The 24815-nt window shown below is 42.6% G+C and overlaps 1 long non-coding RNA gene across 1 annotated transcript in view; it reads left to right on the top strand.

Moving 5' to 3' along the window:
- Positions 1-24815, top strand: part of LOC106824798 (uncharacterized) — a 53268-nt gene that overhangs the window by 4488 nt on the left and 23965 nt on the right. The window lies entirely within an intron of this gene.

Genomic DNA, 24815 nt, shown 5'->3' with positions numbered 1-24815 from the left:
AAACCATGTCCTGGGCAGTCAGTCATTCCAGAGAAAGGAGACAGATGGAAGAAATGTGAGCCCTTATGATTAATGTCACCATGAACATTCTAGAACAGGTCTTTTTGTGGGCATTTGCATTTACTTCTAAGTATATACCTAAGAGTGGAATTACATTAAAAGCAGCCAATGAGTTTTCCAAAGTGGTTGTACCATTTTACACTTTCACCAGCAATGTGTGAGAGTTCCAGTTACTCCACATCCTCACCAACACTTGATATTGTCAGTCTTTAATTGCATCCATGTGTGTTGTTATTTCATTGTTGGTAGCCTACTGAGTTACGCTTGTTTCTTGCATGTTTGGAAACGTATTCTAATACTAGCTTCTAGGTCCTCTGTTTCATCCTCAAAGATGGCACACAAAAAGTTTGACTAAGCCCAGATCCAGACTTGTCACTCAGCCTTGCTTGTTGAGACTAACAGCTGGGAATTGGCCAGATCAAACACCACATACCCCAGAAACACCCAGCCAGTTCACTGGGTAGTTGGTGAACCTTCCAAGGGATCACACTGCTTTGATGCCCAAACTCCTCCTAAGTGACAAATGTCTGTGAGTGTGATGTAGAGGTATTGAAGATCTTTTCTGTACCTTCCATGTATTTAATGAACAACAAAAATTCGTACTTTTTGGTGGACTAAAATCCCATTGTACTTGCGTAGCTCACAGAGGAGGAGACTACTCACGATTTTGCCCAGGATGCCATGGTAGTAACTGCAGTGAGCTTTCCAAATCATCTTCCTCTCCATCTGTTCTCCTTTCTACTTTCTCTCCTTTTTTACTTCTTCCTTTCCCTTTTTGTCTCCTCTCTCTCCCTTTCTCCTCCTTCTCCTTGTTTTCTCTGTTCATCAACTAAATGAGAGTTGAACAAAACATCTGGACACAAATTTGAAATCACCAGGAAAACTCAAGCCCCTGAAGCATCACGTGTTTGCCCCTGTCCCTTCTGAATTTAACATAGGCCTGATTTAATTCATATATAATTTTAATGTGTGTATTATGAAGAGTTCTATTTTATCCTGTTATTGTTACTTCATGTAGTTATTTCTATATTCCTAGATAACCCTCATAATTGTGATTCCTAATGTCAGTATAATAGTCCATTGTATTAACACACCAGCCTGCTGAGCCATTGCATCTAGTAGCTACACAATATTCCAGCATGTGGATGTAGCACAATTTATCTAACCAATCCTCTTTTATTGGACATTTGTGCCACTTCCAGTTTGGAGCATTAATAATAATGCTATAGAAAATATTCTTTTCCATAAATCTTTATCTACATTTCTGCTTATTTCCTTAGAATTAATTTCTAGATGGAGAATTACAGGGTCAGAGGGTAATGAACCTTTTCAAATGTTCTTTCAACACGTAATCCATAATGTTCCAGAAAGACCGGGTCAACTTTTTTACTAAAAGTAGTGTATGAGAATGCTTATTTCATGCATGGCAAATGAAGACTTAAGATTTCTGTTTTAATTATATAATTTTTAAATTTTTTTGAAATTACACAGAAATAGCTATCTGCTGCCCAAACCTCAGTCTTACAGAAGTGAATGATTATTTCTTTAAATGTTGGGATGAAGGCTAGATTATGTTTGGGGGTGTACCCTGTGCTTTGCAGGATTTTTAGGTGGTGGTAGATGCTGTTGAGGCAGGACTAGGGTATAGTCAGTGACAACAGGTAAGATTTCTCAATGTGTGTTCCTCAACAGCAGTCAATTGCTGGGTTCTTCTCCCTTCCTTCCTCCTGTCTTGGTGATCATTAGTGCTGTTCTCCAAATCTTTCTGGCTCTCTGACTTCCAGGCACAGGGTAGGATTTCACTTCCTGGCCCCCTTGTAGTTGAGTGACTAGTGCTTGGCCATATGACTAGTTCTGGACAATAAGATGTGAGTGGAAGTGATGTGTGTCACCACCAGACCAAGCATGTAATTGCTGGTGTGAGATTGTGCAGAGCTTTCTCTCCTCTCCCATGTGCCTGGCAATGTGTGAATTGGTGTCCACTTCCTCAGCCTGGGTCCTGGACTAAGGAGAGATGGAGCAGCCCCCCTCAGCCAAGCTGTGATGGAAATGTAGTGGAGTGAGAAAGATGCCTTTTTTGGCTTTGAGATTTTGATAGTGTTTATTACTACAGCATAAGCTAGCATGTTCTGAATGTGATCCCTTCTCCTTTCTCACCTCCCAACATTTATGAGTAACTCCCCATATCCATTATATAGTCATAAGACCTTTGCCATGAGCCTAGTGGTTGGGAGTCAAGAGAAATAGATTTGAATCTCGTATGTTATGTAATTGACACAAAATGCTTAGATACAATTACCACTTAAGTTTTTAAAACCCTATTTGATGGCAAGTAAACAAAAAATAAATATATTTATTCAGGGAGGTTCAAGAACAAATAGACTGATGGTTACAGGGTGGAAGGGCAGTGGGAAGGGAAGAGATATTGATGACTGGCTTAGAGAGAGATGGAAGTCTGACCAGTTGGTACTGTAGACGTGTCCATCTAGTCTGTAGCTTTAAGCTTCCCAAAGTAGTACAAAAAGGCTAAGCCCCTTATTGCTCAAGAACCTGCCAAAAGAGTTTGCTACTGTGTGCACAGATAGGCAGGGTGTATGTGTGCATATGTGTGAAATTGTGAAGAAACCACACGCCCAGTGGAAAATAATGCCCCCTTTTAAACAAGCTGAGCAGGTCTTGATACAAGGCAGTGTGGTCTTGCTCCTCTGTTTACAGAGGAAGCCTTTCATGCAGGCATGATAGATGGACGATTTAAACCATTGAGATCCTTTATGCTAACAGACCGTTTATCTTGGATTTTCCAGGTTTCCAGGTTGTCTTCAAGGAGTACACCATTGACTCTGAAATTAGCTGTTGTGTGGACAGATACGTTACAAGTCTCTAAATTACCAAGCTGCAGGATCTTGTCATTCCAATGCTTTAATGGACTCTAACTCCATTTCAGCCCTCCCTTCTGCCCTGAGACCTTGTCACCTGGGCAATTTCAGGTTTCTTTTCCTTCCAGATGTCAGGGCCTCTCCTCCTCCTCCTTGCTTTTCTTTAGCATCAACATTTCCAACTACTATTTTCTAGTTATCTTTCTTTTTGTTTCTGTGATACATCCAAACCTTGGATTTTCCCTAAAGGGAAAAGTGGGTCTTCTGCCTAGGAGAAGTGGATGACTTCCCAAGTTGTGCTCAAGGGCTCTTTCCTCAGTTTTCAGATTTTTTGGTAACTGAAAAATCTGGTTGCTGGATTGTGTGTATGTGTGTGTTCCCTATCATCACAGAAAAGAAAGAATATGTGTGATAGCATTCTCTTTTAAAGTCAGTTGAAATCTTGTATAGAAAATGTTTGCGAAGACATTCCCTGAAAGATGTTCCCTGAAGAGATGTTCCAGGATGGCATCACCCAAGCAGATGTGAAAAGTACTTTCCTGGAGGCGCTCTGGGGTGAAAAGTTTTCTCCTTCCAGAATGCTTTCCTAGTAGCCTGTATCTCTAACAATTTATCATCTGTATCAGAGTCACCAGGGTGGTATTAACTATGCAGATTCCTGAGTTACACCCCAGAACCACTGGGTTGGAGCCTTTGGGGGCTGGGAGCCAGGGATTGGCATTTTAACAGATACCCCAGTTTCCGAGCCACTGCCTCCTAGTAGAACTCCCATCAGCTCCAGAGCTTCTCCTATATGCCTCACCTGCAACAAAGCCGCAGACCCTTCTGTCTCGGAGACAGGGATGGGAGGGAGGGAAGATGGCTCCCTTCCTCTTCTCCAAAACTCTCTTGTGTGGCTGGGCCTAGTATCTGTGAGTGAGAAGGTCATGCAGGAAGGTCAGTGTACAAGGCTTAGGAAATACGTAAGGAGTGGAAACACTGAGATGTTTCGCTGACTTCTAGTCAGGGATTATGGAACAAGCACCATTTTGTTTTTTCACTCGCTAGTCCTCAAAATATTTTTTAAGGGGCCGGCCCGGTGGCGCAGCAGTTAAGTTCGTACATTCTACTTCTTGGTGGCCTGGGGTTTGCTGGTTTGGATCCTGGGTGCGGCCGTGGCACTGCTTGGCATGCCATGCTGTGGTAGGCGTCCCACATATAAAGTAGAGGAAGATGGGCACGGATGTTAGCTCAGGGCCAGTCTTCCACAGCACAAAGAGGAGGATTGGCAGCAGATGTTAGCTCAGGGCCAGGCTTCCTCAGCAAAAAGAGGAGGTCTGGCAGTAGTTAGCTCAGGGCTAATCTTCCTCAAAGAAAAAAAAATATTTTTTAAGTGCTCAACATCTGCCAAGCACCATTCTAGGTGCATTCCACCATTTGCATCCCTCATCTTTTTGTCAGATATGAAAAATGAAGCTGAGATTTAAGTCCCAAATCATCCCCAAATAGGTAGCACCAGCAAAATAATTAGAATTAAGGCAATTCTCTCCCTTTCTCTGAGTATGTGTGTGGTACCTTTGTGTCATACACATATGTATGTGGGTTAGGGACTTTAGTGTGTGTTTTCAAACATACGTGTATAATTCATTCAGTTTATTACTTTACTCATGCTTTTGTTTATTTATTCAGTAAACATTCACCCATTCATTAATTCAACTAATATGTATTGTAGGCCTGCTGTGGACCAGTCTAGGAACTAGGGATACAGTGATGAAAGAGGCAAAGTTCTTGCCCTCATGGAGCTTTTGTTTCAGTAGACAGTGCTCTTATATGTGTATTAAATAAAGAAATACTATTTTGCAATTTATGTTTCTAGCAGAGATTGGCAAGCCAGCGCTGGTGCTCTAGTGGTTAAGATTTTGTGCTCTCACCACCACAGCCCCTGTTCATCTCTTGGTTAGGTAACTACATCACCTGATTGTCGGTTGTGATGCTGTGGCAGCTGCATGTTACTGTGATGCTGAAAGCTATGCCACTGGTATTTCAAATACCAGCAGGGTCACTCATGGTAGATAGGTTTCAGCGGAGCTTCCAGACTAAGACAGATTAGGAGAAAGGAGCTGGCCACCCACTTCCGAAAAAATTGGCCATGGAAGCCCTGTGAAAAGCAGTGAAGCATTGTCTGATACAGCCCCAGAAGGTGAGAGGATGGTGCAGAAAGACTGGGCAGGGTTCGGCTCTGGGGTACACAGGGTCACTGGGAGTTGGAATTGACTCCTCAGCGCTGAGGAAAAGAGACTGGCAATTCAACAGAATGCAGATCAGGGCACAGGAGCCCTGCCCTTTTCTTTCCTCTTCCTGGCTTTACAAATGTTCTTTTCAGCAAAGGTGCCTTCCCAGACATTTCATCACATGTTTGAAATATTTATACACATAACTGGGGAAAATGAATTAAAAGTGTGAACTCGACATGGCACGTAAGTCAAAATAGGAAGCTAAGTTATTCAGCTGTGACTTTTGACTGGTTCCCATTAGGAAACCCCTTTCAAGAAAAACCTTCACGGAGCAACACACTTCAAAGAGGTTCCCGGCAATGCTGTGTTTAAAACGTGTTAATGGGACCTAATTGCAAACAGCTGCCCAGTTTAACCACTGTTTGGGTTGGCGCTCGCCCACTCTAGATCTAGGTCATTTTTTTTGTTACATTATGTTCATATTGGGATCTTAATATATTTGTTATAATCTCAGAATGTGTCACCATCCAAAGGATTGTGTGATAAATAAAAACATGGAGACAACATATTTGTCAAACCCTGAGGTCACTGCCAAGTACAAAAGTGTTTGAGAGCAGATGCCCTATTTGATACTTGGTGTGGGGTCATGGTACCTCGCTTAAACATATGGGAAAATATCCAACGACAACAAAAAAAATCTGTGGTATTTGCTGGTATGAGTGGAAACATTGAATGATGTTTTATTGTCTATCCTCCACTTAACTATTGAATTTTAATGCCATGTACTGTAGAAAGAAGGAGGAAAAATAAATAAATATATATATTAGTTTATTAGGTGAAATTGCTATTGGATCTAGTTTTATAGAATATTGATGTTTCTCAAGAAGCAATTATGAGAGCAACTTATTTGTTAAATGTGAAGGGGTCGTTTTCAAAATATTTAACAAGTAGTAAGGCATGAACACTGAACAGGTGGAAGGAGCACGGGCCATAGTAACTGGCATGGCCATACTCATGCATACTTGTATAGTGACCAAAGGGTTCAGTATCTGGCAAGTTCTCAGTGAGGCTGCCTGGAATGTGATCCTGCTGGGATTCAGTATAGAATGTGCACCTCAAAGTTATCTCACCCTAGGCGGGAGAGAGCTGGGGTATTTATACCCATTCCCATACCACATTGGTTGAAGGCTGCTTCCTGGGCATTAATTTTCCAGCACTTTTGTCCTGCCATTCAAGTGGCAAAGTGGGCTCTGGAGGACTGAGGATGCCCATATGCAAAGGAATGCTGGTGCTGGCAATTGGAAGTCAGGCTGCTGAGGATTGAAATGGTATGTACCCAGGAGTATGAGTGGGGCATGAGTGGCACCTGCTATGGTGGTAGGGGGGCATTTGAGGATGTTGGTAGAACTGAAATAGGGATCATGAAGTATTTCTGTCTCTGCATTGGGTACATCAGCAGCAATAGCCTCCCTGAGATTGTTTGAAACAAATTGGCCCTCAGAATATGAGTTATAAGTTAAATGGGATTGAGGGGGTGGAGTGTATAATAAAAATGATGATGACAATGAGAATAAGATCGTTAATATTTATGTGTTCTCACTATGTGATAGGCATTGCTTCCCCATTTTCCAGATGAGGAAACTGAGGATTAGTGATGTTGAATAACTTGCTCAAGGACACACAGGTGGAACGGTAGAGACAGGATTTGAATTCTGGTCTTTCTGACTCCGTATCACAAACTCCTGAAAGTGTGAATGGTTTAACACAAATCCTTCCTTTTCTCTTTCCTTCCCTCCCTCCCTTCCTTTCTTCCTTCTTTTCCCTTTCAACACATATTTGAGTACTTACTGTGTGCCAGACACTGTTTTAGGCACCACACAGCAGAGAAACAATTTTGGTCTTTTTTGATCCAAAGAGTATCCCCATCCTTCCCTTAAAAAACATTTTCCCAGGCCTGCCCTGTGGCCGAGCGGTTAAGTTCATGCACTCCGCTTTGGTGGCCCAGGACTTCATGGGTTTGGATCCTGGGCACAAACATGGCATCACTCATCAAGCCATGCTGAGGCAGCATCCCACATAGCACAACTAGAAGGACCTACAACTGGAATATACAACTATGTACTGCGGGGCTTTGGGGAGAAGGAGAAAAAGGAAAAACAAAGAAGATTGGCAACAGATGTTAGCTCAGGCATTAATCTTTAAAAAAAAAACAAACCATTTTCCCTTCCCCAGGCCCTCCCCTAACTTTTGTGGGGCCCTGGCAAGTGTAAAATTGGAGGCTCATATACCACGTCTAAATATTTGAAAGTTATAAATCAAGCTAACAAAGAAAATATGTTCCATCCTCATGCTTTGACAAATATACCTGCACAGAGGGCAGGTTTGAATTAAGAATTTGTGGACTCCTGGAGTGCCATGCAGAGTGTGGTGGCTCAGGGAGTGTGGACTCCTGGCCCACGGCCTGCTGCCTGTCCCCATCTCTTCCTTCTCTGGCAGTCCCACATGAGGGGGCTGTGCACGCACCTGTGTCTGCACATCCACACTCCATCCCTGCCAACAGCCACCCCATGGTCGCTTCTTGGGCTTAGCTGCCTACTGAAAGTGTGGCCTGCCCTTGAGAGAACTGGCCTGGGGAAGGCTGCAGAAGTGGGCTTGGATCACTCCTGCAGGGAATTCCAGGGTCTCTGGTACCCAACGCATGGTCTGGAAGAGGAAATACAGGCTCCAAGTGGGCACATCTCCATGGGCTCACATCCTTTTGACCCAGTGGAAAGGGGCACAGCCAGTGGAGGACCAGGAGGCCCCTGTTTCCTGGGCTTAGGCGCAGTACTGCTCCTCCCTGTTCTAGTCTCTCTGCTGAAGCTTACTTTTGCACATGGATTTTTTTTTTTTTTTGAGATTTGGCCCTCTGAAGATTTTTTTAAAAGGAAAATGTGGAATTAAAACACTCCACTTCTTGACCAGAGGGAGGGTCAGTTGAGGTGGACAGATGGTAGATGTTACAGGAAGAGGAAGAGTCAGATTGTGGAGAAAGATCCACTGGCCTTGGAAGACTTCTCCAGTCTACAGAGAGGGAAAGCTATGCTCCCAGGTGCTCTCTCTTGAAATCTTCATGGGCTCATCCCAGACTTCTGGAAATGGATGAGATTTCAGCAGTATCAGCTCTTCAGCCTATTCACTTCTCTAGCCATGCCAACCCAGAGTTCTGGATACACTCCTGAAACATGCGCATACTCAATGCTTGCCTTTACTGTGTCAGATTATCCTGGGAGAGTCAGATAGAAGAATATTTGACCCAAACAGCACATGTTCACGCCAGTGGTGTTCCCCTCTCTCCCTTAGGGAAGATAGATGGTTTAATATTTACTAGAACTGGGACTAGACACACACTGACATATTCAGTGGGTGATAATGATCTTTATTAATGCAGTTGGTACTAATTGCATGTCTATTTAATGTTTTTGCTTCCCCTTCAGGTGGTTATTGTCTCCTGGGCACAGGTAACTGCCAGCAGTTAGGGAGTCACTAGTAGATCTAGGATGGCATTAGCTTATTTGATATGCTGACGTCAGGGTAGTGGCTCGCAGGACACTGCGATGGGGAAGATTCTGTAGTCGCACCCAGGCTTGTTGAGCAAGAGTGCTATGTGGGCCAGGAGTACACCTGGCTGATGACTTACCAGGGGGTTGCTCCGGAGGGGACTGCCTAGGATGAAGATCAAATGGGAAACATGGGCAGACCTCAGGGGCATGTGAGTCCTGTGAGGACCTGAACTTTTCCCCCAGGGGCCATCTGGGAGAGGAATGGGAAATGGAGAGGAGGAAAACGGCAGGACTGAATTACCTAGGAACTTTAAATTATTGGATTGGATGACATTTAATTTTCTGATTCTACATAGTAAGATGGAGGGCTCAGGAGAAAGATTAGATCAATTATTGAAAATAATGAAGTTACATTTTCTTTGTGTAACTTAAATGTAGGGTAATTTTGAACTTTCTAAAATTGTCTTTGCCCTGTGTCTCTTCGCCCACGCCTCATGCATGAGTGCACATGTGCGCGCACACACACGCGCACACACGCATGACACTTCTATAAGTTTGTCCCTGCCACCACCTCCTTGCAAGAATCTACACTTACAAAAGCATTAGGGAGGAATGTAGACTTCACAGGGGATTGAAGAAGAGTTGAATGAGGTTTCACTGCACACCCTGTGGCAAACAGGTTCATAATCCCCCTTCAATACTGTTTGTCATCATCTCTAAGATGCACTTTTTTCCTATTTGAATATTTGATATCTCTGAACCAGAATCTGTCTCACTGTGGTGGTGTGTTATAGTATAATTTTCAGAATTTTCATAGCAACACATAAAATAATGATGTGTCTTACATTGGCACCTTCCTATATTGGATAACATCCTTGTGGCCTCGTGCTTTGCTGTTCTTCCTCAACTGTGACCAGAGGCTTACCCACAGAGGCAGTTGAGTAGAGTGGTTCAAAGCACAGATTCTAGAGGCAGACAGTTGCTCACTAGCCCCACCATTCGTGAGCCAAGTGACCTTGGGCAAGTTACTGAGCCACTCTGGGCCTTTGCTTCCCCATCGGTGAAATGGAGATATTACTAACTACTTCATAGGATTGTTGTAAGAGTTAAATGAGTTGATACACATAAAGAGATTGGAACAGTGCCAGGAGAGGGAAGCACTGGATAAGTAGTTAGTCTTGTAGTTTTTCCCTCTGTGGTCTCCTCCTACACAGGCCCAGCCTCCTGCTGCCTATTGCTTTTCCTTCCCTCCTTATTTTATGAATAGTAGTTCAGTCACTACTGTTTGCTCTTTGAACAACTCTTGAGATCTTGCCTCTCCCCCCCAAGTGGCTTCCCTAAATATTTCCTCCAAACAAATCTGTTCTCTCTTTAGAGGAATTCTGAGAGAGAAAAATTGCTGTATGGTAACATATTTTTGTCCTTATTTCTGAGGCATCTGTGGTGGATGAAAGAGACAGTGAGGTATGAGCCTGACTGGAGTGGAGGAGGTTTGTGGGGAACATTAAGGGATAGGATGGGAAAAATAGGTTGGGCCAGATGGCCATGTGAAGGATTCATAGGATATTTCTTTAATATGTCTCCTTGTAGCCTTTGTGTTTGATAGCAGCCTTCCATGCTGTGGATGCCCAGTCACACTGGCTAGCCCATACAGGGTGGAGAGGGCTTTCTCACTCTCCTCAAATCACTCTGTAGGGCAGCAGCTGCTTCTTCCCACATCTAAGGCTGACCCTAGGAGACGAGTTAGTGGATGTGAACTGAGAGAAAATTTGGGCTTAGGTGAAAGGTGGAAATTCAGGAACAAAATTTCAGATATAGGGGTCTTAGAGAAAGATAGATAAAAACAAAGAGACACCCTAACACATCTTGGTCCGAGGTGTGTCCCAGGCCTGCATGCCCTCATAAGATTTTCCAGACCCTTGGAGCTGGAGTTTGAACGACTACAGCCCTGGTTTTTTCTTCAGTGAGGCTGGACAAAATGACCAACTTCTAGTCAATGGAAAATTTCTGCTGTGTGGGGTTAGCGCTTCCAGCTCCAGCAATCAAACATACTAAACATAGAGTGTGTCTTGGCACAGAGTGACCAGTACCCCCAACTGGTCAGTACTCCACCCTGTTAGTTCATTTTGCTGGTGACCTTGTCTACGAGAGCAAATAGCTTTCTAGCTGGTCACCTCTGGAACAAAGTGAGAGTTTTTGAATGGAGATTAAAAAAATATTTTTTGGATTTGTTTTGGGTTTAATGAGTCAATGCTTTATTTTACTATGAGTGTTTATAACTAAACCTAAATGTGCGTAAGGGTCTTGAACCACCCCCCACAGCTATTTCCTATTTGTTCCCAGAAAAATTCCAATGCCAGATTTTGTCATAGCAACCAGAGGTAAATATCAAGATAGTAATAAAGAGAAAACTGGGGAAAGGGTTTCCCTCCAATGTGGCTTGAGTTTCTGTAGGGCATCCACCGTCTGTGCGAAGCCCTGAAAGGTGGGAGTTGGCCCCACGGCTCCTTTGGGGATCTAGTGGAGGCCGGCTCTGCTGACTTCAGGACCCATCAGGAAGTGCATCACTCGGTTGGCCAGCCAGGTGCAGAAGGACTGGCTGCCTCGCTCCTCAGGCTTTGCACCTGTTGTGTGTTGAGCTTTATTTTTGTATGTCAAGTTCTCAAAATTAAATGTATTGAATTATTAATATCCCATCATGCTTTTCCTCTGAGGACTTCCATAAACAAGCCTGTTGTTTATTTCCTAAATTGTTCCCTCAAATGCTCTTTGGAAGAAGGCAGGGTATATATGAGTGAGCAAACAAAACAACAAAACACGCAAGTCTTCAGATACCTGCCACAGTGTCCCGCATGCTGTTCCTTTCCTCTTTGTCCTCCTTGTCATGGGGATGCTATGAGGTCAGACTCCTTACCCATAGGTAAAATCATCTCTAGTTTCTCTACGGTCCAGCCTTCTTGCTGAAAGCACTTTTGAGTTTTGAAACAGTTGTTTCAGGCGTTGGTTCTGAGTAGGGGTATGTTGGTAAATGTTTAACAACTGGCTTTCAGAAATAAAATTGCCTTGATTTGTAGAATGCACTGATGTCAGTGGTGTAAATACTCCCATAATGGCCAATTTCAAACTACCAAAGTGACCTTATGAATGTGAACCGGAAAGAGATGTACACAGTTGACTCTGGGGAGCTGATAGGAGCTGGCTGCACTATACCACTGATCCTATGGACTAGGCCAGGGGTTCTCAACCTCGGTACTGTTGACACCTTCAGCTGGATAATTCTTTGTTGGTGGTGGCGTCTTGTGCATTGTAGGATTCTTAGCAGCATCTCTGCTGGTCATCTAATACTCTTAGCAGCATTAGATGCTAAGAGCATACCCCCTATCCCCCGAGTTGTGACAAAAATGTTTCCAGACATTGCCAGATGTACCCTGAGCAGCAAAATCAACCCCTAGTTCTGGACCATTCTCTATAGACATTGTTTAGAAGGCCCATTCAACAGACTGTAGGCCTTTACCAAGTGTTCTCCATGAACCACCCTTAACTTGTACCTAAAAATGTGCTCTCCTAGCATTTTGGACGTGGTATTTAAAAACTCAGAGTATACTTCCTTGAGGAGTCTTTGGAAGAGTGATGTCATAAAGAATTAAGGTACCAAGACAAAGCATGGCCACTGAGGAGAATCAAGGTAATTCCATGGACTGGACTCAAGAACAGAATAGATTGTGATGGACTGTAGAGGTCCCCTACTACAGTCTTGTCTTTGTATGCATGAGAAATGGGACTCAGAGGCAGGGAGTGACTTGTCCAAGGGCACAGAGCAGGCTATAGATGTGCTTGGGAGAGTCGGAGAGGTGATATGGTAAATGCAATGAAATGCCTCTGTGATATACTGGGAATTGGGGCCAACTCCACTTTGTAGCCATGAGTATTTTGTAGGCTTTACAATGTTGGGTTTCGATGGCCATATTTTGACACCTTCCTGTCCCTAACCTCCTGCCATCTGCCCCTGGAAATATCTGCTCATGAAAACCACATTATAATGAGGGACTTCTGTGTCAGATGGAATTATTCCATCAGCTTCAGGAGTGAGTCGTTTGTTCAAATGTTCTATTCAAGAGGGTCAAGCTGCTTGTCATTAAAAAACAAATGTTGAAGATTGTTATTGGTTCCTCTCTCCTTCCTCCCACATCTGCTCTGAGCCTTCTCACTGATGAGGTATCTCAGGCCATTCCCATAATCAATTAAGAATAGGACTTATAGAAGAAACTGACTTTTTAGTAGAAACGTTAAGACCAAAATACTAACGCGAGAAGAACTAAGAAATCCCTTCCTAGTTTGCATTGAAAACGTGTTTTCAATGCAGGGAGATGCCCAATCAGAAAGGAAATATTAGGGAGGGATTATTTTCATCAGCAGAGTTCCTTGGCTTTGGAAGTTCCAGCTTAATTAGAGCGATCACATACTAGTAAGTCAATATACTTCAAATGCCAATAAATTCGGCTTAACGAGGAGAGCAAGACTGCTTTCATTAGGGGATTGAATAAAAGTGAAAGGAGTGCTTTGAATTACGGATCTTTAGAGACACATCAACATTTGAAAAGAATTAAGATTTGATGATTTTCTGTGGGATAATTTGTCACCTCACTCCAGATTAGTTTTTTTACAATAAGTACTGGCTCTTGAGAATATCTCCCATAAATAAAGTTTATTGTCATTACCTCATGCATCTCACATTGTCCTTTGTCACACCCCCACCGGGTTCACAGTGATCATGCAGACCAAGCCTGTGGTCCTTGTCCATTTCCTTGCACCAGTCCTTCAAGGCTCTCTGAGCAATATAGGCCAGTTGGACTTTTGCTTTCTTTTCCCAGAGGACAGTTCAGCCTCAGCGTCTTAATCTAAAGGGGTCAATAATACAGGGTGACTGATGTGGATAAGAGGAGGAGGTATTTTGGGTTGTGGAGAACATTTGATGTAACTCTGATGTTCAGGCCACACAGCCCCAAAAGGAAAGGCCTCCTGGGTGATGGGAAAACTTTTCTTTCTTTGATATGGATTTTGAAGTGATCTAATCTTGTTACTTTTTTATGAGGAAGCTCTCTACACAGCAACTAATGACTTTTTTAAGCAGTTAATACTTTACTGTATAATCTTTGGGAAATGTTTTATGCGTAGCTTGTCACGAACTGTTCAATAGGCTGCTTATACATCTTGCCAAATGACTGTCCAGAGGAGCATGCCAATATACAGTCTTCCCTGCTGGACAGGAGCACCTTGATTATTGCAATTAAAAAAGTCAATACGTTGGGAAATAATATGTCATTGTTATTTTTATTAGAATTTATATAACTCTAATGAGGCTGATTATAATTTTGCATGTCGAGTTTTTTTATTGACTTTATTTTTTTAGAGCAGTTTTAGATTTACAACAAAATCGAGGGTAGGATACACAAATTTTGCATATACCCCCTCTCCCAACACATGCTTAGACTCCCCCATTATCAACATCCCCCACCAGAGTGGTATATTTGTTACAACTGGTGGACCTATGTTGATACAGCATCAATGCTCAAAATCCATACTTTCCATTACTATTCACCCTTAGTGTCGTACCTTCTATAGATTTGGACAAATGTGTAACAATACGTGTCCATCATTAGTGTATCACACAAAGTATCTTCTCTGCCCTAAAAATCCTCTATGCTGGCCTATTCATCTGTCCCTCCTCATCTCAGCCCCTGACAACCACTATTCCTTTATGATTTTTTTCTCAAAGTGGAAAAGGGAGCAACAAATTTTAGTTCTAACGAAAGGTCCTATTGACCTTCATAAGCCCTAGGAATGAGGGAGGCAAAATTGGGAGAAAATAGAGCAAAGAATTTGATCTATAGCATTTGCCCTTGAGCTGACCTTGAACCCTCCAGACCTTCACCCTGCACTCTTGCAACATTACCCACACTACAAGACTAGCACCAAGAGAGGTCAAGACATGAGTAGTACTGGTCTTTTAAAACAGCAGATTCCAAATAGCTGTCTTTCTAGACTATTCCTTCTGAAGTTTTGTTTGTGCCAACTACTTGTCTCTGTCATATGATCCTTCCTGGCTCTGTAACACAGATGTGAAAAGTGAAGAGAGCATGCCATTGAATTTCATTTCTGAAAGTGGAAAAATACACAATTAACTTTGGAACTTTTAAAGCGTTAATATTATTCCCCATATGTATCCATACCCATATGTAGAAATAAATCTAGAGGGTGTTGTATACATGTACATTACTTTTTGGTATAAAATGGTTAAGCCTGATGGGCTGTTTCAGGCTGGGTTTTGGGGCTTGGCTTGACACATGGGCCAGGATCCGGTCATTAGATTGTAGACTGAGCACCCTGATTTAGTCTGTTTATTGAAGGTGCTCAGGTGTTGGGGAAACCACTCACTCCATCCACACTCATAAGCCTATTTTATTCATCAGAACAACTTACTGAACTGTGAGCCCCTTGGCGACAGGACTCATAGCTTATTTTGTATCCTCAGTGCTTAGCATAGTGCCAGGCATGTAAAAGCTTCTCTTTTAAAAAAGTATTTTAAGCTTTATTGAAGTATAAATGATGTAGAGTCAACTGCACATTTTTAAAGTTTTCCATTTGATGCGTTTTGATATATGTGAACACCCATGAAACCATCACCACAATCAAGATAATGAACGTATCCAACACCCGCAAAGTTTCCTTGTGTTCCTTTACAATCTTTCCCTCCTTCCTCCCCCCATACCCAGACAGCTGTGTTTCTGCTTTCTGTCACTATAGATTAGTTTGCATTTTCTAGAATTTTATATAAATGGAATCATACAACATGTAGTCTATTTTTTTTTTTGGTCTTGCTGTTTTCACTCAGCGTAGTTATTTTGAGATTCATCGATGTAATTCCATATATTAATAATTTGTTACTTTTTATTGCTGAATAGTCTTCCATTGTATGAGTCATAATAGGTAATTAATAAATGTTTGTGGCATTACATTGACTTGACAATTAAGTTTTAGAACTATAATGGGGGGAAGAGTGGATAATGGGGTTACCACTCTATTTCCATTGAGTAGGTCTACTTAGGAAGTCAAAATAGAAATCAGGAGGTGAATTGGCATGGTAGTGACTTTTGTTGTCATCCAATATCTGTTCTTCTTTCACAGTAATAGACTACTTGATTTTGGGCTGAGCACAGAATTGTAGGGAATAAAGACTACATTTCCCAGCCTTCTGTGCAGCTAAGTGTGGCCATGTGACAAAGTTGTGGCCAATATAATATAAACAGAAGGGGTGTGTGAAACTTTAAAAATGTCTCCTTAAAGGAAGGGGGATTTCTTTCTCCTCTTCTTCCTCCTTCCTGTTGTCTGAAATGTCATAATGTCTGGAGCTCTAGCAGCCACTTTGGACCAGAAGGGACCTTGAGGATGGAAGCCCCTCATGGCAGAGCAAGAAGATAGAAGTCTGGATCCCTGAAATCACAGAGTGCTGTGCCAGCCCTGGATTACCTACCTCCAGATTTCACAACTGTGAGAGAGGAGTAAACTTTGATCTTGTTTAAGCTTTTTAAAAGCCTCTTTTGTGTTTTTCTGTTTCTTGAGGCCAAAACAATCCTGACTAATACAATTAGTAAGGACAGAGTTAGAACAAGAGGGAGTTTGATGTTTCTGAAAGGTCGGTTACATCATGTTAATGTGTCCATCTTCACTCTAAGGATGTTTCTGAATAGAAACCTGGCATCAGCTGTTGGAATCTCTTTTGGTGAGTTTTGGAAAAACACTAACAAATCATTGTTAACAATTCTCCTTTTCCCAACTATGCTATTTGCTTCCGTCTATTTGTATCCATCACTAACATTTTTGACTTCTCAAAATTATAGCTTATTTTACATTTATTTACTTTTAACTTGGTGGCTTTCTGGTGGGATATGGGGTTAGCCTAATCTCATTAAATTTTTTTACAAATCATAGTTATGGTGGCTTATTTGGAAATGCTTTCTGTAGAAGTCTAGTCTCATTTATCATGTATGAATTCTTGTTATGTTTAATTCTTAGTGATGGTTTGGCTTGTGATTCTCTTTTCTTTTTATTAGAAATATTTCAAACATACAGAAAAGAACGTATGTCCAGATGTCATTTACCTGGCAAACACGACACTGTAGAACAGTAGCTGTCAGCTTTATTGATTGTTTTAGCAGTGGAACCCTTTTTTCAAATGGCATTGTTTGGGGCAAACCCCATGGCTGAGTGATTAAGTTCTCGTGATCTGCTACGGCAGCCCAGGGTTTTCACTGGTTTGGATCCTGGGTGCAGACATGGCACCACTCATCAGGACGTTGAGGTGGCGTCCCACATGCCACAACTAGAAGGACCCAAAACTAAAATATGCAACTATGTACTAGGGGGATTTAGGGAGAAAAAGCAGAAAGAAAAAAAAAGAAAGAAAAAAAGAAAAAAGAAGATTGGCAACAGTTGTTAGCTCAGGTGCCAATCTTAAAAAAAAAAAAAAGGCACTATTTGCAGAACCCCATTATATAAAACATATATTGGAGCTTCTCTGGTTAAAGTGGAAGTGGAGAGCTTGGAGCCTGACTGGATAATCCTTCTGCCTGCCCATCCCCGCCTCTCACCATGGAGGTCACTGAGATGCGCTCCCAAAGCATGAAGGCCCTGTGAATGTAGCCAAAACCCACAGATTTAGAAGATGTTCAAGATCTAGAAAGCAAGCTAAACCCTATTCTCTGATCAACCAAAATAGATATCACAATGCCCAGATGTTCAAGCCCATACATTTAGTTCATAAGGGAGCCTGTAAGACTCTCATTCAAATCTCTGAGCTCTTATTCTAGCCACAGTTCTAGCAAGCTTTGTAATCTGGTTTCCCAGTCACAGAGGAATAGAACAACAGCTCAGGGGGCAAGATGGTCAGACACAGCCAGACATGACTGCTGGCAGATAGACCAATGGGGAGGAGGCAAGGATGTTGAAAAAAGACAAACGCAAGGTATCAAAAACCACCTCCTGAGGTCATTTAGGGTAAATGTAGTCTTCCCACTGTATTCCAGTGGGTCAAGAAGGCATGACTTTATATATTTATATATGCATGTCTGTGTATTTGTATATACTTAGTGGGAGTGGGTGCATAGTAGTATATAGTATGCACATATATGTGTGTATATATATGTGTGTGTATCTGTATATGGGTGTGTGTGTATATGTATATACATATATATATATATATGCAGTATTTTGCTGACTGTTTATGATGACCCTGAGAGGAAAAGCCACACTTATCTTTTATATTTTACATTTTGTTTTATGGTAATAACAATAATACTTATTGGAATGATTATTCTGTTCTCAGCTACTGTTCCAAGTGTTTTATGTAGTTAACTTATTTAACTCTCACCGTTACTTTATGAACTAGGGACTATCCCCAGAGACACAGAGAAGTTAAATGCCTTGCCCAATGTCACACAGTGAGCATGGGGTAGAGCTGGGATTCAAAGCCAGGCATCCTGACTCTAGGCCCAGGCTCTTAACATAGACCATATCTGAGGAGAATTCCCAATATTTAAACAATAAAGCACAAACATCTTGTAACCAGCAAGTTTTTCAGTTGTCTGGAAAACTCACTTATTCAATAAGTGGAAAACTCACTTGTCTTCCAATAATCCTGGGTAAATGAAAGAACAAATTGAATTGAGACTGGAACCTAGGTCCCCTAATGTCATATCTAAAGTGCTTTCCCCTCTGCCATATGGCTCCTCAGGAAGGCCTCAGAAAGGCGGACTGACTTGAGTGGGTCTGAGTAACCAGGAAATATTCCACAGTTGGACTTGGCAATGGAAGTGAAACATGTGGACGCAAATTGCCTCCAAGATGGTTGTGTTTTTGTCTGTAGTGTCATGTTCCTAGTGGCTCAAGGGGTATTTTGGAGTTAACTTAAAGGCTACTGTATTTTTTAGAGGCATTTTCTTTCTGGTCTATGTTTATATATTGTGGTGAAAGAGTCAGAAGCCTTCAAGCTTCAAACGTGAATCCTCTTTCAAGTTATGAAAGTGCCAGGATGTGGGGTGCAGTTCAGCCTGTGTTGCCTCAGGCCCTGGGATTGGCCTGGCTTCATGTCCAACCTTGGTTGCTGTTTTTTGTACTCTGGGATGTGGAAAGTGCCTTGACTTTTCCTGTTACTTACACCTGTATGTGCAGACTCATTTCCACCTTTGTGAAATGAAACGTGATTTCAAGGGAAACTGCTGATTCTAAAAGGTCCACACATTCTGAAAGAAACCCAGGAGCACATTTCTCGTAGGGCTGGTATCTTAGTCAGTTTGGGCTGCTGTAACAAGATACCACAGACCAGGTGGCTTATACAACAAACATTTATTTCTCATGGTTCTGGAGGCTGGAAGTTCGCGATCAGGGTGCCAGCGTGGTTGGGTTCTGGTGAGGGCTCTCTTCCTGGTTTATAGGCAGCCACCTTCTTGCTGTATCCTCACATGGCAGAAAGAGAGATCGTTTCTTTCATATTTCTTTCATGAGGGCACTGATAAAAAAGCCATGATGGGTTCCACCTTCATGACCTGATGAGGGCTCCACCTTCATGACCTATTTATCTCTCAAAGATGCCCCACCTCCAAATACCATCACCCTGGGGATTAGGGCTTCAATATATGAATTTTGAAGGGACACAAACATTGACTACATAGCAGCTGGAGTGTTAATTTATTATACATTGCCCCCCTCAGTGTTATTTTCGTGGTTTCTTTAAGTGGATGGGTCATATGTAATGTATGACACACACATACACATGGTCCATCAACCAGGCTTTAAGACAATTTATTTTCTTTTTTTAAGGGGATAAGTAAGTCTAACTAAAGCAAATAAAAATGCTCAGCACATTTGTTGAACCCTTGGCAAAACCAAATTCTTGGTAATTGAAACAATTTCACACCATATTATTTCAAGCCAATCCTACTTAATCCCCCCTTCCCCATACTTGCCTGCCTGGTGAACTACTACCGATCTTACAAATCCCAGTTTCCATGTGACCTCTTTTGTGCTGCTTCTGAACATTGAATATACCTGTATTATAGAACTTATCTCCTGGAGTAGTAATTATTTGTTGCATATCTACCGTCCTTGTTAGGGTGTGAGTTTCATGAAAGTAGGATTCACGACTCATGTATCGCCATACCGTTGTACATAGAAGGTGTAGTGTTCAGAATTCTAAGATGGCCCCCAAGATTCCCATCCCGCTGGTATACATACAATATATAATCCTTTCTCCTTGAGTGTGGACAGGATGTGTGAATATGATGGATGTCACTCCCCTGATTAGGTTACATTATATGGCTATGGTAAGGGGTTTTGCAGATGTGATTAAGTTCCCAAATCAGCCGATTTTGAATTAACCAAAAAGGTGATTATACTGGGTGGGCTTGTCTTAATTAGGCAAAAGCCCTTCAAAGTGGTCTGGACCATTCCCAAAGGAAAAAGATTTCCCTACTGGCTTTGAAGAAGTAAGCAGCTGTCTTTTAAGAACATGGGCCCACATGGCAAGGGCATGAGGGTGGCTCTAGAAGGTGAGAGCACTTCATGGCCAATAGCTATCAAGAAAATGGGTAGCTCAGCCCTACAGCCACAAGGAAGTGAATTCTTCCAGCAGCTTGAATGAGCTGGGAAGTGGTATTTTCCCCAGTCAAGCCTCCGGATGGGGATGTAGCCCGGCTGACACCTTAATTGCAACCTTATGAGAGGCTGAGCCAAGACTGAACTTAGCCATGCCCAGACTCCTGACCTGTGGAAACTATGAGATAGCAAATGCATGTTGTTTTAGGCCACTAAAGTTGTGGTAATTTGTTATGCAATAATAGAAAAGTAATACAGTAGGCGTTTCTTAAATGTTTGTCAAATTTAATTTAATTAGGGAAATAGAATACTTCAAGTGAATTTTACTAAAGTTTTGGCCAATTTAAAAAATGTAGACATCCTAAAGAATTGCTGTCTTCCTTTGAATCTTCTACCCATTCAGTCAACTTCACACACTGCCAGGTTTCCATAAATACCAGCTTCTGATTGTCTGGAAATAGGAAGTGATATTCTCTCCAGCCATCATTCAGCATTCTTGGGAGATAGAATGGATAAAAATTGATGTTGAAATGAGACCACCATCATTTTGCAGTCTGCTCACTATGTACAGAGCTCAGGATGATTAGAAAATGTAAAACACATGTGAGTCGCTCAAAGCTCTTTAGTTAAATCACATTTACATAGATCAGTTTTCCCAAAGGACCTAAGTTAGCTGAACTTAAGCAATTAAAAAAACCCCCAAAACCCAAAACTAGAACCTTTTGCTAAAGCCAGAAAATATGGGTGAGTTAAACCATGTCAGATATAATGGTTTGTTTTGAGACATATTTTTGTTGTCTGCATGTGTGAGTGTTTTTTTAAGGCAGATAGAAAAGCAGAACTTCCAAGATCTTTAGCTGCTGAGATAGAAACCCAGTATGTGGGGTTCAGTTGCACCAAAGCAGTTGATACCATCAGGATCACTGATGACCCTGGTCAGGGATGTGCTGCTGGCTCTCCATTGCATTCCAGAGCCATCTTAGGGGCCATGGGAACAGAGGAACTGTGAGTGCGGCTGAAAACAAAATTGGACCCAACCTTGGTCTTGGTGTTCCACCAAGAGCAAGTTTCTAGGACCTTGACATCTCACCGTAAGGGGAACTCTCCTTGCTGTTCTGCCATGTGGAGAATAAAAACAAACATTTTGATCCTGGAGCCTCTTCTCTCCCACCGCCAACATTTCAATTTCATTTGCCCTTAGCCAAATGTAGCTTCCTGTTTCTAAGAGAAGAGGCCGAAAGAGCCCTTTGAAGGCCTCACAGACAGTCTCAGAAGGCTTCATGGGCAGCAAACAACTCTTAGCAAACAACAATTTGATGAGTTAAGTGTAAACGGATCAGAGACATATGGATTACATTTTTGGGGAAATACACATGGGCTTACAATGTAAAGCGGGGCAGTGGTGGGGGTTGGGGGTGGAGAAGGGAATGCTTGGAAAAATGTGGTTTGGGTCTTGCCAATTGCAAAATGTTTCAAACAAATAACTTGAGATGTTTTGCCCAACCTAGAGCATGGCTGGATTCACCCTTTCCTTCTATTTATGTGTCATTTTCAGATTTGGCATACGTGCCAATGCTGATTTGGGTCTTGGGTAGGTTTTAAAAAATGCAGTTGTTTGGAAAGATCATTGCATGTGATTTTGTGTAGCCTCTGAGTGTGAAGGGTGGGGTGGCATTGGAGAAGAGCTGGGCATTTAGAAACATCTCTCAGCCTCTGGACCAAACATTTCTAAGCCCCTCTGGTATATTCCACAGTGGAGTTTCCAAATCCAGGTGGTGCTAGTGGGGAGATGTGGTAGCTTGAGAGAGTTACTTGATAACCTCAGTTTCCCCAACTGTAAAATGGGGATAATCTTACCTACCCTGGGGCCCATGGGGATTGAGATGCTGTAAGGTATAGAGTTAGGAGTGTGGACTCTGGAGGTGTATTCTTGGGATATCATCCCAGCTCTGACAGTGTGTGAACTTGGGCAAGTTCTATAGCCTCTCTGTGCCTCAGTCTCTTCATCTGCATATTGGAGGAAAATGTTAGCATCCACCACATAGGATTATTTTGAGAATTAAAAGCGTTTTTACGTATAAAGAACTTAGCACAGTGCCTGGCACATCATAAGTATTTGGCAAATACTAACAATTGCTATTGTGGTTTATAACTTTTCTTGTTCCATTAAGCCTTTGGATATTGTAGAAAATGAGGCAACTTCACCTTGAGGCTGGGGACAAGGGCAGCACATTACTCCAATTGCAGGGGTCCCCTCCAACTTACTTCCTTTTCCTACTGCTTCTGCTTATAGATTAATTCTATACTTCTTTCACCTCCAAATAAAAAGTAGATAGATTCCTCAGTCTAAAATTGGACTCATCTTTTTCTCCATTTTTGGAAGGATCCTTTTCTCTCATATACTTTACCACCATCCAACACTCAGAGTCACTTGGTTCAAGAGCCCAACTAAATCATACTAGAGTGTGAGAGAATTCTAGGGGCTCAAGCAGAAGAAAATCATGAGGCCTGAGTAGTGTTGGCTTAACGCATTGCTTCTCAATCTGTCTTGCATGTTAGGATGAACTGGGGAGCATTAAAAAGATAATAGAGGTTTTGAGAGTGGAGCTTGGGCATTAGTAAGTTTTAAAATTCTCTAGATGCTTCTAAAGTGCAGGCAGGTCTGAGAATCACTCTGGCTAAAGCATAGAGTAGGCATTGCAGGTGCTCCCCATGGTCATTTCTGACCCTCGTCCCTTTTAACTTATTGGTCCTTCCTTTGGAGGCCAGGTGGGGTTTCTGTCCTCCACACAGCGGGCAAGCTTTCCTCTGGGGCTCTGCCCTTGAGGTCTGCAGAAGCAAAGTCACTTCCTCTCTGAACCCCAGGCTGGCTATGGGTCAGAGCTGCTACCCAGGTGGTTGGCACCCTCTCACCCCAGCTCTGTTCTGATGGACTTGTCTGAATCCAAGCCTTCTTTCCTGTCTAACTCCTTCTAGCTGTTGTTTCTCCTCTCCTCCTCTCTCGATCAGCACAGTTTTGCTTTGCTCTGTCAAGCATAGTTTCAGAGGCTGTGGAGTGTAGTGAAGGAAGAGGGGATTTGGAATTGGACCTGAGTTTAAATCTCTCCTTGGCTACTGACAAGTTACTTAATCCGTCTGGGCCTCAGTTCCTCACTTGAAAAATAGGAATAATCTTACCTAGATAATTCTTTTGCTGTGAAAATTAAGGGAGATAAAATAGGGGTGATGGTCATGGTGGTAGTGATGGCAGGGTGACAGCAGTGGTGATAATGGTGGTGGTGGTGACAGTGATTGTGGTGGTGGTTGTTTTTGGAATGGAGATGGTGGTTTGGTGGTGGTAGTGGTGGTGGTCGACCATGAGAGTAGCGATGGTGATGGTGGTAGTGGTGATGCTCACTCGGTGGTGGTAGAGGGGTGGTGACCATGGTGGTGATGAGGGTTTGGTGGTGATAGAAGTTAATCAAGAACGTGGAAGCCTAGAGGAAGGATCAACGTTCTGTTCAGAGGAACCACGTGGGAAGCCAAGAGAGAAGGGTCGTTGTTTGCATTTGCTGAGGCAATAGGAATAGCTGGTTGTATCAGTAAGTATTTGGTCAGGAAAGCAGACCTACTCTGAGTTACATGGAAGAAGGGATTTATTATAGAAATTAGACTTACCCAATGTGAAAACTAGTGGAAAAGTCTATGCAAGGTTGTTGCCTCTGTATCTACTGTATCTACTGGGCCTAAAGTTTCTACAGGTCAGCAGGGCCTGTGCTTTGGATGGAAAGTTGCATGAGAAGTGGTAGAGAGAAAACAAACTGGAACCTGCATCTGACTCTCACCACCTCCAATCCTGATAACACAGATGATATGCAAGAAAAGTGGGTGCCCATCATCACAGAGCTGCACATGCACCTGACTCAGGAGGAGATCCAATGGGAAGTGGAGATGCTGCAGGCCCAGCTAATGCCCGTATCACCAAGGTGGACCTGCAAGTCTGAGACAATGTATGTGAGCTGCCATTGTGCCTGGTGCCCTAATCCAATCTTCTGAGCATGATGGCCACTGCTTCATTCCACCTTCCAAATCTCATGCAGATTTCTCTTGTTGCCAGCCTTAATCCAGAACTATACAGGGAAGGAACTCTTGGAAATATAGTCCTTGCTCAGTTCTTATGACACAGCACAAGATCACCACAATGGGGGCCTCATGTAGATTAGCCAGATTAAAAGCTTCAGCAAGCCAGAGTGGCCTGTGCACTATACTCACCTCTAAAATTTCAAGCTTGGAGAGGCAAGGATAACTAGAGCTGAGCTGAGGGGCATGCCAAAGACTGGACAAGGGAGCCCTTTGCACTCTCAGGTCAAGGAATAGCCTGGTCATTTCATCTCATGCCCGGATGCTGTGTTTGGCATCCCCTCTACCCCCTAAACACTGAGGGGGTCCATCTCTTGTACCAATCCTCGACTTTGCAGTCACGGGCTGGGTGAGGC

The sequence above is a fragment of the Equus asinus genome, chromosome 10, assembly GCF_041296235.1.
Source record: "Equus asinus isolate D_3611 breed Donkey chromosome 10, EquAss-T2T_v2, whole genome shotgun sequence".
Lineage (NCBI taxonomy): Eukaryota > Metazoa > Chordata > Mammalia > Perissodactyla > Equidae > Equus > Equus asinus.
The sequence above is the reverse complement of the archived record's forward strand: the minus strand, read 5'-3'. Positions and strand labels throughout refer to the sequence as shown.